This window comes from Lactuca virosa, chromosome 5 (assembly GCF_052849685.1).
Source record: "Lactuca virosa cultivar CGN04683 chromosome 5, Lactuca_virosa_CGN04683_v6, whole genome shotgun sequence".
Classification (NCBI taxonomy): Eukaryota; Viridiplantae; Streptophyta; class Magnoliopsida; order Asterales; family Asteraceae; genus Lactuca; species Lactuca virosa.
Genome location: NC_136430.1, coordinates 196,447,839 through 196,467,166, shown reverse-complemented (window position 1 = coordinate 196,467,166; position 19,328 = coordinate 196,447,839).

Genomic DNA, 19,328 nt, shown 5'->3' with positions numbered 1-19,328 from the left:
AACTTAGAAAACGTCTTCCAAATCTAAAAGTTATTTTATCTTTTGGAAAAATTATATGAAAAAAACTTTTTTATGTTTTTTGTCTTTTGAAAACAAAAAGTCTTTTCCTCAAATGTCTTTCTGTCGTATACATAAAATGTTAAAAAGATACTTAGGGACTATTTGATAGTTGCTTATTGAGTCAGGTCAGGCACTGACTGGGTCTAAATCTCTGACTGCATCTGCCTCTGACTGAATCATATTGTTTGATTATGGATCTGACTGACTATACCGACTGATAAAAATTACAATTTTACCCTTTTTTGTTTTGTGTTGGATAAACTGTATTGTTTTTTATAAGATATTTAAATAAAATTGTTGATTATAAAAAAAATACAAAATGTCATACAAAATTCAAATTAAACATAAATCATTGAAATTACAAATATAAAGACTCTAAAATTGAAACAGACCATAAAAATTTGCATAAAAATTAACTTGAACCATTTGAAAGCAGTTGATTTGCAATATGGTTACGCAAAGTACTCATATATTCAACGTCTTCCGAACCTCATTCTACACCCTCATTTCCTCCACCTTCCGCGTTAGGAGTAACGTCATTGTTCTCTTCAAAGCATGTAAATAAGTCATCTTGAATATTACATTTCCTTATAAAATTATGTACTGCGACACAAGCAATGACTATATCTCGTTGAACTGCAAAAGGATAAGGAGCCATTAGTTTTAAGATTAGGAATCTTGCCTTCGATACACCATAAGCGCGCTCTATAACATTTCTGAGTTGTGCATGAGCATGATTGAATCTTTCTTCCTTAGTTAACTCCCTTCGTCGTCGAAAATCGGCTAACCAATACCTCGTATTGCGATATGGAGTCATAAATCCACGAGTGTTGGTATATGCAGCGTCACAAAGGTAATATTTATCTGTAAAGGTGAGCGTGACGCCTATTATATAAACAATATAGATAATAATAAAAGATATAGAAAGATTATAAACATGGTGGAGGAAATGGAAATCCAGAAGTCGGATTAAATGCAACTTCTTTCAATACTCGTGAATCATGTGCTATGCCCTCCCATCCAGCCCATAGATGAAATTAAGATTTGGTTTGATCACCGTTAAAACAAAATGAGATTAGGTGCAAATGCACCAACATAACCTATGACAACCAAGGGTAAAATTGGTTTTGTTTCTTATTTTGTAATGTTCCAGTGAGGGTTGTATCGTGTGGTTTTTCTTCATTGAATTAAAAGCCCACCAAACAAACATCCCACCATAATGGATAATATAGATAATTAAACATGATTATCATTTTCAGGATATAAATATGTAAAAAGAAGAGTTCTTACTCTAGTGTTAAATGTACTATGTCATATTAGGCTGGATGACAACGATAGCAAAGATAGAACCCAAGAAGTGATTTCCTTTCAATTTACTTTATTAGCTACAACATGCACTCAAGAGTGTACTATTGTGTCGAATATTCCAAGTTTCATGTTCACTAATCTAACTTGCAAACAACACAAAAATCACATGCACGCACCGGCGTCAATATATGAGGTATAATTAATTCTCAGTTTCAACATACCATAACCGGATATGACATTGCTACATTTGATTACAGTTTTTCTTTTGTGCTTATTTAATGAACACATAGCAACTGGTTTCTGTATGCAGCCAATATCAGAAAAAAAAAACAAAAAATACAGAAATTAACATACATGTCGTATTTTGTTGTCGTCTTCTGTTGCAGAAGGAGGATGCCAACTAGCAATGGTGGAGTGGTAGTCGATTGCCTGAGGGTGAGATGATTATGCAGTGTTGATCAGATCGGCACTGCTCGCTGTTGTGCTTCTCCTTCGATGGAATAGATAAATAACGAGACTTATGTAGGGTTGAAAAGGGTAGTAGAATAAAAACAACTAAGTCAACGTATTTTTTTGTTGACTCGGTAAGATCCTCGTGGACCGAATAAGAGGCATAAATTGATTTAACAAACACCCTTATTTGGACTAGGTCAGATCTGGCCTCTTACTGGACCCAGTAAGAGGCCTATCAAACAAGCCCTTACCAAAAAAACAAACACCACCTAAGGGTGTATGATTTACCTCTTACAGGGTTCCGTAAGAGTAAGAGGTTACCTGAATCGAATCGAAATACTTGTTACATGAAAAACATATATGACTTGAAAAAAAAACCTCATTTGTCCCCGCTAGAAAAAATCCCACTTTTCTCTACCCTTGACCTAAATGATTGCGTCTCCAACATCGTAATCTCTTCCAGGAAACGGTCTTTCCACCTCCGCCCAACACCTTTGTTGCCTCCGCCCATTGCCTTGCCGCCTCCACCGTACGCCGCCTCCGGCTTCTTCCTGCCATCGAAGATACCTCTAGCACTCATTTTTTTAAATCATTTGCATTTTTCTTGTTCTTCCTCTAAAATCAAATGAATGTTTCTTGTTTCTTCCTTTGAAATCAATTTCACGCTTCTTGTTTCACATGAAGTGTTTGTAACTCTAATTGCATATGAAGTGTTTGATGGAATACTTAAATGTTTTTTTTATTAAAATGAGTTTATTAGGATTTGTTCAACCTTGATGAGACAAATTACATCTAGAATCACCGTGTTGATCGAGACTAAATACATGGTATGATGACCATGATAATGGTTAATATGCACGAGATATTTTTACAATGATTAATCTACGATTATATATGAAAAGTATTTTACTAAAATCATCTATGCCTTCCTTCTTTGGACAACAATGCAGTATGAAGCCGCTTTCTAATCAATTTCGACCATGAGTAGGGGGAGTGGGGACTAAACCTTCCCATCAACAGAAGGGAGAATTGTCTTGGTTTCCATGGTTGCCTTTGAATTTGTTATTGAATTAGTGCCTCTATAGTGAAAGAACCCCTTTCTATACTTTCATATTTCTGAAAGACTCAAACTTTCATATTTGACAGTTGTTATTCCGAAACATGCTACATGCATATTCATAAAACAATATTTTATATTGATAAAACGGTTACAAACTACTTGATACAAACCCACTATCTCATAGTGTTATATATTACATAACTTCCCAGGATTCTATAGATTTATACATATGGGAGTGAAAAATACAATAGTTTCAAACTATTCGAAAATCTTCTATCAATACAGTAGTTTCAAACTATTCAAAAAATCTGCTACCAGTATATAACTATACTGGATGCTTATCTCCTGCAAATTAGTTAAACATTGAGAGGGGTAAGCGGTGGCGCTTAGTGAGTTCAATAATAGATACAATATAACGTTATGCCATATATATACTGTAATATGCCAGAAGCAAAGAGGAACAAGGAACAACAAAGGCATAATGCGAAAAGCTTTCCATATTAATCAATGAGACATAACAAATTCCATACTTGATATAAAATCAATAAAGTTTCAGCACAAATGGCACAGTAAATACTCAAGAATATCATTTTGCTAGAATATTTAGGCTTTCAGCCTTATCTTAGCATACTACCGAAGCCAAAGTGATGCCTATGTCATACACTTCATGGTCAACGGTTCATACCAATACCCAAGTGATGCTTATGTCATACACTTCAAGTCAGAGGTACAGCCTTGCTATAAAATAGCAGATACAACAACTCGAGATGATAACATGGAAAAGCACATAGCACATATAACACATAACATACAATTGTTCCTATATATTAAACTCACCAAGAAATAACCGGGGGTCAAAATAGTAATTTGGGCAGCACTTCGGCTTTAAATATGACTTTCTTCGTTGAAAACCGGGAGTTTTCTTGAAAACCGGGCTCTGCGAAGGTAGAGCTTCGAAACCGTAAAGATAAATTTTTCGGGCTTCTCGGAAATCTCGGGCCGCATTTCGGGCTTTGGAATAAGTACCGGGGCTTCGGGGGAAGTCGGAATGCAAGAAAATGTTGGAAAGGGGTGAAAAAGACCAAAATTCAAACATGTAACCGGGAGGTCTCGCACCCTTTATATAAGTGTGAGCCTCGGATCCGAAGCGAGGAGAGGAGGGCATGTGTGCGAGGCTCGGAACACGCGGCAGCAGGGCGAAGCTTCGGCCGGAGAGCTGGCTGCTTCGGATTGGGTCGGCTGCTTCGGTCCAATGGGAGGAGGACACGAGGGTCGAATCACGTGTTGCATGCGAGGATCACGTGTGGCATGCGAGGATCACGTGCTTCTTCGGACACCTGTGCGACACGCGTCGCTTCTCGGACATGCCACGCAGCAGCTTCGGACACGTGGCCAACTCCGAGCGAGGGTGACGTGGCAATCACTATTCATGCGAAATTTCTCGAAAAATGTGCCCAATCTTGTAAAATCCATAACTTTCTCATACGAACTCCGTTTTTGACGTTCTTTATATGCACGCGTAGAGAAAATTATGCTCTACAACTTTCATTTAGACTTCGTCGGAAAATTTTGACTTTATTTTTATATTATTATTTTTAACAGACCGGGACTGGTAAATCCGTTAAAAATTCATAACTTCTTCATCCGACGTCCGTTTTCGTCAGACTTTTTACCGTTGTACTACTAATGACGAGACCTTCGATTCTCGTTTAGGTTGTGTCGGCTAAAAATCACTCGATCTAAAATTCGAGTTTTTAGCTGTCTACTGCTAAGCTGAAACTTGTAAAAATCATAACTTCCTCATACGAAGTCAGATTTTGGCGTTCTTTTTATCGAACTTCTCGGTTTAACGAATACTAAGACTTTCATTTAGATCACTAAGGCTAAAAAGTAGTTTATCAAAAACTCACTTTTTACGTCATTCGGCACCGTGCCGGTTTTATCGCGGATCTTCGATTGGTCATAACTTCTTCGTTATAACTCGAATTTCGACGAGGTTTTCGCCTGCGTGTTTCTAACGAGATTATCTACAACTTTCAACAATAAAATTTTACTTATTTCAAGTTTTATATTTTCGCTAAATTTCACTATTTAGCTTTTAATTGGAATCTCATAAGACTTCCAATAATTTATGAGTGATTCTAAACATAGTTTTACCTTATTTCTAGTAAAAACTATCTGTTAGAACTCAGTACTCAATATCACATAATATTTCATAATATTATTTATATAAAACACGATCTCGAAACGTGTATGTTACATATAGGGAGCCAATGAAGGTGTTAGGCACTTCTTGGGCAACAATTGTTCCCCGTTAATACCTTTTGGGAATCTTGAAGTTGCCTCAAAGAAAGCAAGAAAAGTAACAATGCTCAATAGCAAAAACTTATACCTCTAGTATCCTAACATGGTGATGAATGAATGAAGCTCTAGTCTCCTTGACAAGTTGACATTTATATGACAAAATGTTTAAGTGTGTTGTAGGAAAGTAGGGTTTGTGGTGGAGATCTGGATACCAACTTGGATCGTGATATCACTTTCCGAACTGATATTTCTACCCTATGCCTGGGTTACAAGAAATTCAGCCTAGGATAATCCAAGTGGACACTTACGTTTCTAGGCACAGAAAACGTAAGCCAATATGCTAGAGGATTCTGTGAAAGTATGATGAAAAACGAGAGCTTAAGATCGTAACCCTCTTCTGTAGAGGAAGAGTTGTTTATATATTAAACAAGATTAGGGTTTCATTAGGGTTGGGCCGTCATTAGTTGCGTTGGAAGCAAGTAATATTAATCCGGATTTAATGAGGATTTAGGGTTACCAAAACTAACGAGTTTCGTTAGTTTTACCATAATCACCCTCAAGAAATTGAATTTTCCACTATGTTCCCAGCCAGGGGCTCTGCCCCTTAGACCCCGCTATGGGCGCTGCCCCTAGACCCCGCCAAAGGGGCGCTGCCCCTTTGGAAACCCCGGACCCAGGGGCGCTGCCCCCGGACCCCCGACTAGTCGTCGAATCGGCTTCTAATTCGATCTTATACATGCGTGAACTCCGCACAACCCCGTACATATATTAGAGTACAAATTATGAAGCCCCTTAGCTCACATGTTAGTTCCAGTTACTTAAAATGACATGGTGACACTAAAATCACCACCATGTGTCATTATAAAGATATCCAAGCTCGAGACGATAGTTAGTAGATGGTAGAGAATTACTATAACGTTTTTTGTATGATATTATGTACTTTGTTATAATTATTTAACAACTTTCTTTAGATATTTTATCATATACATTTTATCCAACACAAAATAGAACAAAAAGGTAAAATGGTTATTTTTGTCAGTCCACACAACCATTCACCATTCAGAGGCATAATCCAAAAGATATGCTTTTAGTCAGAAGCAGATTCAATCAGAACTTCCGACTCAATATAAATCATATATGACTCAATCAGTGTCACACCGCCGAACCGGGACGGCGGAAACGTCCGGGGGTGGATGACTTCATGTACAATATCATAACAATTGAATATGAATGAAACATAGCAACCAAACATCATACATTACAATATACCAACATTCATTGTTTTACAAATTGTACTTGTCTACCAATTACACAAAAATAACATAAAGCATGATTGCTCAAAAGGTAGTAAAATAATCCAGATCCAAGGCTCGAGTACCTGTTCACTGGGTCCCTGAGAATACAAGTCGTTTTGAAAAGCGTCAACATATAATGCTGGTAAGTTCATAAGCATGTTTGTAGGAAAAACTTTGTAATATCGTCTCTTATAATAAGTTGTAAAACTCCAGAAAATCCAATATTTTCTATAAAAAGTAGTTTGTGGTTCTCGTTCCAAACCCGTGTATAATTTCATCCATGTCCTTTATTATCCTTTGTTTGTATTTGAAAAGAGTGTATCCCCAGAAAACCCTGTATTTTCTGTATATAAAAGTGTTGTGGTCTTTAAAACCCTAAGATCTGAGTGGTGAAATCAGTTTACAAAGTATACGAACATAGTTTGGTGTTTTGTAAAAACTAGTAGAGTGTAAATTCTTCATAAATTCAGATAATGTTGTTATTCTCTATGTGTCTTTTCCTTGTAGAGTAATAATGAATGTATCCAGAAAATCCAATATTTTCTTAATAGAGAACTATAGTCTTAAACCCTAACACCATGATGAAAATGAGTAGTGTACAGACATTATTATATGGTTTCATTTCTTTTAATAAAAATAACAAAGTAAAGCTTCTCGTAAACCAAAATAGTGTTGTTAATCCCTATGTGAGTCGCTATAACCATACTAATGACGAGAGCGCCTGGCTTGACGTTTTTCAGACGTCGGTTTCTTTAAGATACTTGTCACCCTAGACTGGCCTAGTCTAGCTGTAACGAACAGCTCAGGTGTGGGGGTGTCAACCCCGTATAGATCTATATACAATTACCTCGCTCTCCCTTCAGTAGACTCTGGTTATAACTAACAGGACTTACCGCGTACGCTAGGTAGGTACGACTAAAGGAGAGTCTCACAAGAGCCTTAACAGATTTACGTAATCAATGACTTCTCTTTCTTGTAAAATGACTTGAGTGTATCTAGTGTAATTGAAAATATTTATATAATCAAGTATATAAGCACATGCAAGTTATCATGTGTGGGTGTTTTCAAAAGGTTACAACCTTTAACTTACATCTAAACAAAAGTATAAGCACTTTTAGTATGTTAAAAACAAATTTCTGGTTTTTGACTTCTCTATCCCTGTTTTTAGAAAAATTATAGAAAAATCATCGTAAGTCGAAATTTGGATCCGTAAACTCTAGGAGTTTGTAAATTGAGCCTACTCTGTTCACAATTTTTCTCATAACTTTTAATGGCCTCAAATCAGTGTGAAAATGTTCATCTTTACAGGCTGGTCCAAGATTATTCCTGAAATGATAGACAGTTTTGTAAAAATCGCCAAAAATTGTAGAAAAATCGTATGAACACGTGAGAGTAGTCATTAGAAAGGTATAAACCTGAACTATTTTTATGTAAAACAGTTTTGAAAAATATTACATTCAAGGTGGTAAATATAGTCCGTAAATGGACTATAACTTTTATGTGGAAGGCTGGGGATTAAGTTTATGTTATACATGTTTACACACAAAACTCACTTTTGCTACTTTTTGTCACAACTGACATTTTGCTAGGAAATTCTATTCTCATGTAAACATTATCCATTGTAAAAGTTTGTACTCTAAGTGAATATTATACTCTATGCTCATTCAAATACATCTCATATGTTCAGATAAGGGTTGGAAACCCTAGAAATCCCGATTCAATTTCATTATGGACTAGGATTTTCTTATTAGCCCTAAGGGACCAATAAATCATCAATTCGACTATATTGGACCCAATTCATCAATCTATAACATTTTGGGCCATTTGGGCCTAGAATGATTCATTCTACCTCCAATGGGCTATGATGGGTCATAAATGATTTAATTAACCCTAATGTGCCATAAACCCATTCATTTTACCATTTTGGGCCGTGAACCTTCCTAAGGGCCAAAAATTTATTATTGGGCTTCATAAATTCGATCAAGTTAAGAGAAGGCCCAAATTCCCTCAATTCCTTTCTCCTAACCCAAACTCTCGGCCCATCTATAAAAAAATAAAAAAATAATAATAATGTGTGGTCAATTTGGAACTTGACACCTCATTATTGCTTAAAGGATATCCATGTTATTTATCCAACAAATATCAATGCTCAAGTGGTGTAACCATCATGCAATTACCACTTAAACCCTCTCTTCCTTTCCTCCTTAAAACTCACGGCCTAAGGCCGTTTCTCCAACTTGATTCCACATCAAAAGTTCTCTCTAGAACTCTCAACATTTTCCCTCTTCAAATTCGCGTGTGCTTGTGTGAGAGTCCAATGATACTTCATCAAGATTCATCATTTTGGTAAGATACTCTCTATTCAATGGTTTAACTTCATCATAAGACAAATTTTTCACTCATTAACACTCCAAATCATGATTCATGCTCTTAGAATCTCCTAGAATTCGAAGATCTCATCAAAGAAGTAAGCTAGGCCGAAAACATCTCCTTCACTTCACCAAAACCGATACATCCCCCCAAAGTAAGTTCATACCCCCTATTTTCAGTTTTTACTAAGTTTTGGGGGAGAATACAAGTTGCTTTGTGTAGATCTATGTGTATATGCATGAATATGTGTGTTTTCCATAATTTATTTGGTGATTATGTGTTATTTTCTTCATAAATCTAGAAATATCTTAAGAATATGAAGTTTATCACTTGGATCTACATGAAAACCTTGAGAAAAGTATGTGTTGTCACATATAATACATGTAAAATTGTAGATCTGGGATTTATACACTCAAAATAGCAAAACACAAGTGTTGTGTACAAACATGGATAACTTAAACTCAAAATTCAGCCCTTAACAGAAACGTTTTGGTCCAATATCGAACTGTTTTTACCACCTTAATGATAATATTTTTCAAAAATATTTTACATGAAAAAAGTTCAGGTTTATACCTTTAAAATGACTACTCTCACGTTTTCATACAATTTTTCTACAATTTTTGACGAATTTTACAAAACTGCCTATCATATTTGAAATAATTTCGGACCAGCCTGTGAAGGTGAGCAATTTCACACTTGTTAGAGGCCATTAGAAATTATGAGAAAAAATGTGAACAAAGTAGACAAAATTTCCAAACTTCCAGAGTTTACGGATCCAAATTTCGGCTTACGATGATTTTTCTACAAATTTTCCAACAACCGGGTCAGAAAAGTATCAAACCATAAAAATGTGTATTTTCACAAAAATCAAGCCAAAAATGATATTTTTGACAAAAATGGGTTAGAAATGTTATTTTTACCAAAAACTAGCCATAAATACAAGTTTTGAACAAAATGTGGACAAAAGTGTTATTTTTACTAAGATTGAGCCTTAATTGTAAATTTTTGGCTTATTGGGCTAAAACGAGCAATACAATAACAAACGAGCTAAATTTTTCCATTTTCATGTTATTGGGCCTTAGTGGCCCATTTATATGTTTGATGAGTCCTGAATACTATTTGTATGTTTATTGGGCCTGATTGACCCATTAACATGTGTGACGGACCTTGGATACTATTTGCATGCTATTTGGGCCTGTGAATACCTTACATGTGAAATGGGCCTTAGTTGTCCTTTTACATATATTACGGGCCCATGTTATATGAATCGCGTTCCTATTAGGTCTTGAAATGACTCACATGTTTAGCGATGCCCTAGTGGCTCACTTACATGGTTCGTTGGGCCTGGAATGAGTTTTATACATTTTTTTTTCGCGTAAATTCGATTAAGGATCTAGTGAGTTTTGTCGGTTGACACCTATTGAGTGTACGATCGTAGTCTGTAGTTATAACCAGAGTCTCTTGGAGGGAGAGCGCAAATTTGTGCATAGATCTATACGGGGGTGACGCCCCACACCTAAGCTGTTCGCTACAGTTAGACTAGTCCAGTCTAGGGTGACAAACCGTACCTTAAACAAATCGGCGTCTTCCAGACGTCAAGACAGGCGAACGTGTCATTATCAAGTATGGTTGTAACAGCTCATTTAGAGGAATTAACGTTATAAATTTACGGAAGACCATTCTTTTCTTTTCTCTTTAGATTACTCTGGAACATACATGTACTGATACTCAACCTCGAGGGTTGGTACGACAGCATTCTCTATTACAGACAACATCGGGTTGTCTGGGGGCATTCACTTCACGTTTTCTGCATTATCTTTATACATTCTAATAAACAATAACACACATGCATTAATACGAGATCTGTCACAAACATGCTAAACTGTTTACAGAAAATAACGGATTTTCTGGGTTTTACGAACAATCCAAATCATTTTCACAAACATGCTTATGAACTCACCAACATTTTTATGTTGACCTTTTTAAGTTAACTTGTATTCTCAGGGAACCGTTGAAGTAGGTTCGGTGGATCAATTTAATGGACGTTTTGTTATATTTATGTTTCATCATACTTAGAACTTTTGGCATGTAATATTCAAACATAATACTTGATGTGAACAATGTCAGTTGTAATATTGTAAATTTGTAATGCATGGTGATGATTATGTTATGTTTCATATATATTCATTGTGATGATATTTCAATTCAAAGTCACACGAGCCCCCGGACGTTTCCACCGTCTGGTTCGGGGGTGTGACACTTTTGGAGTGTATAACCCCATATTTACAATTTTCAAGCAATATATATATGTTAACAACACTTATCTCATGATTTTTATGAAGATCTATGTGATAAACTTCATGTTCAAGTAAAAAACCCAAAAGTTAAACACACAACACAATGGTCCATGCAATTATCCAATGGTTAACCGAAACTTTGACTTGTATTTGATGGGTTTTGAGTATTACATCAATCTTATGGTGCACATGCAAACCCTAAAGTTTTTGATCTAGTTTGTCTAGTTGTACATGCAATAATCATCCAAAGCTCATAAAACCTAGATCTAACACACTATAATCGAAATTAACATATGAATAGGGTTAGGAATATTACCTTGATTTTTATGTAGCAATAACAATCACAAACCTTCTTGATCTTGACTTCTAAAAGCCTAGTGCCCCAAGTGTTACACCTCTAATGGAGTCACAAACACCACTAGCAATAAGAATGAACAAGAGATAGAGGAGAAGGCACAAAAATCGTCCTAGGGTTCTCTGAAAAGGTTAGGGACGATTTTGGTGGCCTAAAGGGTTCCTTTTATAGTTAGGCTTCTAGGGTTATCAACTTGGAAACCCTAATTCAGTTGCTTAGTCCTTAAGCAGCCCAAAGATCCTTCTAGAAGGCCCCTTGCACGATTTCTATATGGACTCTCATATAGAATTCATCCACTGCTTCCTTATGGATCCTAAGCCCAACTTTGTAACTATCTTATAATTATAGTATCGGTCCCCTTTATTTAATTAATCTCTTTTGACCACAAAATTAATTCTAAATTAATTCCTGATCAATATTAATTAAACAATATGATTTCTCTTTTAATATATTATTCACATGATAGATTAATAAATCATAATTAATCCTCTTTCTCCTTAATTCATCCTATCAGTTGCTATGGTGAAGGCAACCCAAAAGGACCATGCTCATAATCGGGTTCAGTACATACCAAAATAGTTATGGGCTTAGACACCTAATCCAACAGTCTCCCACTTGGATAAGTCTAATAACTATTTTGCAAGTACGACTTCAGAACCTGATTAGCAATCGTAGCTTTCAAAAGTCGTTTTCAACTCTGATCTTATCAGTAACGCGTCCTTTAGATAAGGGATCATATATTCCTCCATTCTCAAGATATCGTATAGACATAATACATAGACTTTAATCATTCTCTCAGTCTATGTTTTGTTTCCCAATTTCCGATTTATGACGACTGACTAATTGAACAAATCAAATCAGTCCTGGCTTGGCCAAGCGCTTTAGGGTGTCATCACTAAATCATCGAGGGGCCCACTGATATCGCTTTTATCCAACTTTGGGTAAAAGGAACGGATAAACTTCGACTCAAATGCTCGCTTGTACCTACTCATCAAATCACACACAACAATATGTTTTATAACACCAAGTTACTGGTGCGTTTACATATTATCAATGTGCAACCGACTTGTAAATTACAACTCACATGTCTCGGTTTCAAGAATATAAGATATTATCGTCTCACTAATCACCCGTGATAAAATCCATGAAGTGATTCAAGTGAGCGTGGGTTTAATCCAATACTCTAATCTTATTATAGGAGCACTCATGAATTCTGCAGCAAACTTGTGCTATGTCTAAACACCTTAGACAATCTACAGACGGATTCATGACCGTCTTACCTCATACCTACTTCCAACGTATGAACGATTGTGGATGTTTGAATAACCTAGTTATTCTGGAAGTCAAAACATGCAAAGTGAAACACAAGAATAATACTAATCCTATATGGTCCCAAACTCTTGAGTATAAATAAAACACCTTTTATTTAATCACCATATTAATTACTCATTACTCATTGTATAATGTTTCGGATAATCGACTTATTACTTGAATTATAACAACAGTTGTCCCATGCTCCAAGCACGCACACTATGTTTACCTATGGTCCATACTTTGTGAAATAGATCAATTGAACACATTTCCAACGATACTCATTTCACAACTCGTAATCCTCATCATAAGTGTAAGAATACCAAATTCTTGCCACTATTAGAATATGTTAGATTATAACATTTTATGCAACGATCCTTTCGTAATGTCACAACACCAAAGCCACAAAGACTTTGCCAATGATATTACAAAGTGGTCTATTGGAGATTGTTACAAGGCAATTCCATAGATATGAAGTCTCACATTCAAAGTACATTCCTTTGAACATCCTCTTGCATAAAAGTTTCTAATCTAGACATATATTCTTGATATCCAACTCCCATTTATGGAAATATTTCCATATTTGTCATATGACAACTCATTATAAATAGAGTCCTATCTATACATAATAATGTCAATATGGTCCATCCATTACTATACTTCCAACTGGCCACAAGGACCAACCCTTAGCGAACCTTAGATTATCCTCGATAGTTGTTTAATTATTTTAGTCATTTCCGGTTCTAGTCCTTTTTCCCTCTTAATGCCCTAGGCATTTGGAAAGTTTAGAACGGTCGAATATTACAGCATATGCAACCGATCCTATACCAGAAGCGTATGGGGCACGATTCATGAAAAACGTGATACTTTACCAGTTTCTTGCTATAATATTGTCATATATAGAATTCCCTTATGTTGAATCTTTTCAACATAACATCCATATATATATATATATATATATATATATATATATATATATATATATATATATTGACTGTATTTGAGTAAAATTTCTCGATCTAAGCTTTTAGATTTGAAATGAAGTATAATATTCTCTCCGTTAATTATAGCTAAACAACCTTTCAACCCCTGCAACTTTGCAAAGTGAAACCTTTTGTTTTCTATAATTAATATTGCTAACTTGCAACACTTAAAATAATAATCATGCTCCCACTAACATGATGATTATATCCTTACCAGAATAACACTTATGCTCCCACTAGCTTTGACATGTATCCAGAAATCAACTGAACTTCTAGAAAACAATACTTATTGAATTTCTTAACGAAAGTTCATATTTCGGATACGAGATGCTTTGATAATCCTTTATCTAAGCTTCTCAAACTCATACACCTTTCCTTAGATAGCTCCTATGTGTGTGTCTAAACAATTTCAGCACTTATATCAATAAGTCTTAAATGTTTATACTAATTGCCAAATCTCACAATTCGAACTATGAAGAGGGATTCTGTAGTCATAATCGAATTTAAGAATGCAAATATCACAATTACTATCTTCTTAAAATCTCTCTTAGTGAAAGTGTTTCCTCACAATCATTTTTCATGAAAATGGAGAGAAACCTTATGACACTTAGATTTAATGGTGCATTTGTTCCTATCCATGTGAATTCGTCATAACCATAATCACAAGACAATGTTTGTGACAAATCCAACTCATATGGATAGAACTAGTTCATCCTTCTTGCCATCAAGGGTCCCACCATTGCTTCCAAGTCTTTGAGCAGCTCACCCTTACCTATCAATGTACTTTCCATTGATCAGGGTGCCTTGCCTCTATGCAATCAATTGAGAACTTATAGAACTCACATGCATAGTTGACTTAAACTGGAATGGAACAGAAACAAAATTATGTCAACACGATAGGTTGTAAACCTCAAGTCGTGTGCTAGTGATTAACAATAGGACTATTCTTGATTTGTTCTTGAAACTTTTTCAATATCTTTAAGACTCACACTGACCTCTTGACATATAAGATTCTCTTGTCAAGAAACATTCCTTGACAAAACAAATATTCAAGGGTTAGTGCGGGTTCCTGTCAAGGCAAACACTTTACAGAATCGGTCTTAGTTGGTCTTTGTCTTATCCAATACATCACAACTTACCAATTTCAAATGTACAGAAATAAGAAAACTTTTCCTATTCCATATTTGATAAGTGTTATAAACCTACTTAAGACTATGTCATTCAAGTCACAATCTTGGAGTATGACTCTAAGACTCGATATTGGAACGAAGTATGATCCACCTTTTGATTTAACCATTTTAACAATTCACGATTCCTCTACTTAGCCATACTACTGGACTAAGTTGTCCTTGGAGGATCAATTATGATATGATTTCATAATCATTCAGACGATCATAAAACATGATACAAAAGTACTCTCCCTTATTCTCAGATTGGAGAAACCTTTTATCTTTCTGCCTTATTGATTATCTTATTCATTCTGCCATACATTGAAACTTTTCAATGATTCAGAATTACACTTAATCTTGTAAGTATAACCATATTTACTAAACTTTTAGCAAATCATGACGAATAGTCTCATCATTCTTTGTGGTAGACTTGACCAGTGCACAACATTATGTACCAGACCCTCCAGTCCATCACTTGACTCACATTCTTATGTGAACAAGGAATTGGTCTTAATTCCCAAATACGAAGGTTTTCATTCATCACACAATACAAGTTGTATGATTCCAAGTTTCTGTCCAATTGAGACTTGGGCGATGAGAATCTTTCCTTATTTGGTAAATTTCCGACACTACCACAAATAACATAACTAAGAATCACATCCATTTCAATATTGCTAATAATAGAAACAAACAAACATCAAATTTCACAAATAACATTCCAAGGATAAATAAATAAGACAAAACTCAAAAATTCATTTATTTATAAAACGCGGAAAAAACTTGTCCTTACAACGCAATTCAAATGAAAACTATGATATTACATATTACTAAGCAATCTATCATAACTCCCTAAGTAGCAGTTCAAAAATCCGATCATTGAACCATGCGATCGAAATCCATTTCTTCGCGATCAGACTCAACTCGCTTTTCCTTTAAGCTTCCTTTCTTTTCGTCGATCCTACAAAACATCAAAATGCAATCTTATCACATCATGTATTAAGAATCTACAAATAGGAACTTAATAGAGTTAGATAGTTGATTTTACCTGAAGCAGAGTCATACATTTTGACTCTCCCATTCTTGCGATCTCGCAGGTAAACATGGCAGCTTTGCATCCAATGCCCCTTATCTTGGCAGTAGAAACATATGGACTCTTCTGGAATGGTACACGAGACTATCTCAGAGTTAGCCTTTCTCTTGCGTAGAGAAAACTTTTCTGGACTTCCAATGTTGCCATTGTCCATAGAAGGTTGGGACATTGATTTACCAGACAAATTTGCTTGACCAGTCCGCCAAATCATTGCTGATTCAGCAACAATAAGCAAATAGGTAAGATCAATGAGGGTCACGTCATGGTCCATCATATAGTACTCTCTAATGAACTCACTATATGATTCAGGAAGTGATTGAAGAACCCAGTCAACAACTAACTTCCTTGAGACATCGACACCCAACATCCTCAACCTGTCAATGTGTGACTTCATCTCTAAGACGTGTGCACACACAAACTTTCCATCTTCGTGTCTTTTTGCCAATAGGGCTTGAGTGACTTTGAACTTTTCAATCCTTCGAACACGTGGGTCAGGGAGAATAATAGGAGGAGGAGGAGGAATTGAAGAATGATCTCGTGTTCCTCGATCGAATCGTGGAATATCATCCTCATGTGGAAAACTTTTTCCATGGGATTTGGGAAGACCAGAGTTAGAATCACACATCCACAAAACGAGAGAAAATTCAAGTTAGTCTATTGAGTCCTTAATAAAACACCCATATGAGATATAAAGGCTAGGACCCAACACAATATTCTACAACTCGGAAGAGGGATGTCGTAATCCAGTTGCAAAATATTTGAATGTAGGTAAATGACGATTTACCAATTTCCACCATAAAAAACGAAAAAGAAATTTAAGTTTTAAATGAATTGAAACTCCTAGATCTTTTGAGATTCATTGATCTCTTCAATAGAATGTTTAATCCCGATTATGCCCTTCAAGTTTGTAACTGGGATACCGAGGATCACAAACAAGGTGTGAATAACCATGCAAATTAGCTTGGTACTCCCGAAGACGTTTATCGCCGAATCAATGTGTCGGTTAACCACACACGCAACATTGATCTATGATAATCTACGAGCTACCCATTGCCATCCTTCATTGGTCCCATATTAGTGTGCCGGTTAACCATACACGCTCCACTAATGACCAACAAGGTGCAATGTGCAATTTCATGGATTAGCACCAAATTCATATTTTTCCTAAGTAACTAAGATTTTGGGAATTTATAAAGGCGTTTAGTTACTTGCATTACATTATACTTATAATGGAAGGTTGTGTCCTATCCTACCCGTTCGGCTAACGACCATCCACTGGTCAAGGGTGCGGTGGGTAAGAGTGGATACCCAATTGGCGGTCATTTTACAGGCCGCTTCCTTAAACACCCCTTATGTCACACCCCCGAACCAGACGGCGGAAACGTGTGGGGGCTTGCGAGTGACTTCATCCTTAGAGTATCATCACAAAGTATATAATTGAAACATAACATCATCATCACCACACATGTAATATAACAACGTACATTGGTTACATCGAGTATTGTGTTTGAATATTACATGCCAAAATAATTAGTCTCATGAAATAGAAATATAACAAAACATCCATTAGTTTGTTCATCCCAACCTGCTTCATTGGTTTCCTGCGAATACAAGTTAATTTAAAAAGGTCAACATAAAAATGTTGGTGAGTTCATAAGCATGTTTGAGAAAATGATTTGTATAACTTTGTAACCACAAGAAAATCCTGTATTTTCTTAAAATAGTTTAGTATGTTTGTGTCCGATCTAGTATTAATGCATGTGTGTTATCATTTAATAGAATGCCAAAAGTGAATGAAGAGAATGTAAAGAGAATGCCCCCAGACAACGCTATGTTGCCTGTAAAAGAGAATGCTGTCATACCAACCCCCGAGGTTGAGTACCAGTGCGAGTATGTTCCTGAGTAATCCAAAGAGAAAAGAGAATGGTCTCCCCGTAAATTTCATAACGTTAATTCCTCTAAGTGAGTCGTCACAACCATACCAATTAATGACAATTTCGCCTGTCTTAGCGTTTGTGAACGCCGTCGGAAAATAGAATAAGGTTATCGTCACCCTAGACTGATGTAGTCTAACTGTAGCGAACAGCTCAGGTGCGGGGTGTCATCCCCGTATAGATCTATACACAAACTCACGCTCTCCCTCCAAGAGACTCTGGTTATAACTACAGGCTACGATCATACACTCAATAGGTGTCAACCGACACGTCTCACTGGATCCTTAATCGAATTTACGCGAAAAGAAACATATAAAGTACATTCCAGGCCCACTAAACATGTAAGTGGACAACTAAGGCCCACTAAGCATGTAAAGTATTTCCAGACCTGAAAGGAATGAGGTTATATAACATGGGCCCAAAATATATGTAAAATGACAACTAAGGCCCACTAAACACGTAAAAGGACTCTAAGGCCCACTAAACACATAAAAGGACACTAAGGCCCACTAAACATGCAAAAGGACACTAAGGCCCACTAAGCATGTAAAAGGACACTAAAGCCCACTAAACATGTATACTATTTCCAGGCCCAATAAGGACGTATATATATATATATATATATATATATATATATATATATATATATATATATATATATATATATATATATATATATTAAGTACATATAAGTTAACATGTCTAGATGTTTTAAAAGTATATATAAGTTATACAAACTTGCATCTAAAACATGTATAAGAGCTTTTAGCATGATAAAAATAATTTCTTGTTTTTGACCTTTCTGTCCCTGTTTTTAGAAAAATTATAGAAAAATCATCGTAAGTCAAAATTCGGATCCGTAAACTCTGAGGGTTTGGAAAATGAGTCTACTTTACTCATAATTTTTATTAAGATTTTTAATGGCCTCAAACCAGTGTGAAAATGTTCATCTTCACAGACTGGTTCGAAATCATGAGGCCCAAAATAAAATATTTTTCGGCCTATTGGGCCTTTATGGAGGTTCACGGCCCAATGAAACCCAAGGATGTAGTTTACGGCCCATTAGGGCTTATGAAACTAGTTATGGCTCATCATAGCCTATTATAAATAAGATGGATCTTTCTAGGCCCATATGACCCAAAATACTTTACTTTCATGGATGTGGGTCCAATTAGAGCCCAAATAGGGTTCCTAGGCCCAAAGTAGTCAAATTGAAAATTTATTGGTCCATTAGGCCCAATAAAAGAATCCTAGTCCATAATAACCTTGAACCGGGATTTTTAGGGTTTTCAATCCATACTTGAACATATGAGATGTATTGTATTAGGTTTTGAACTTC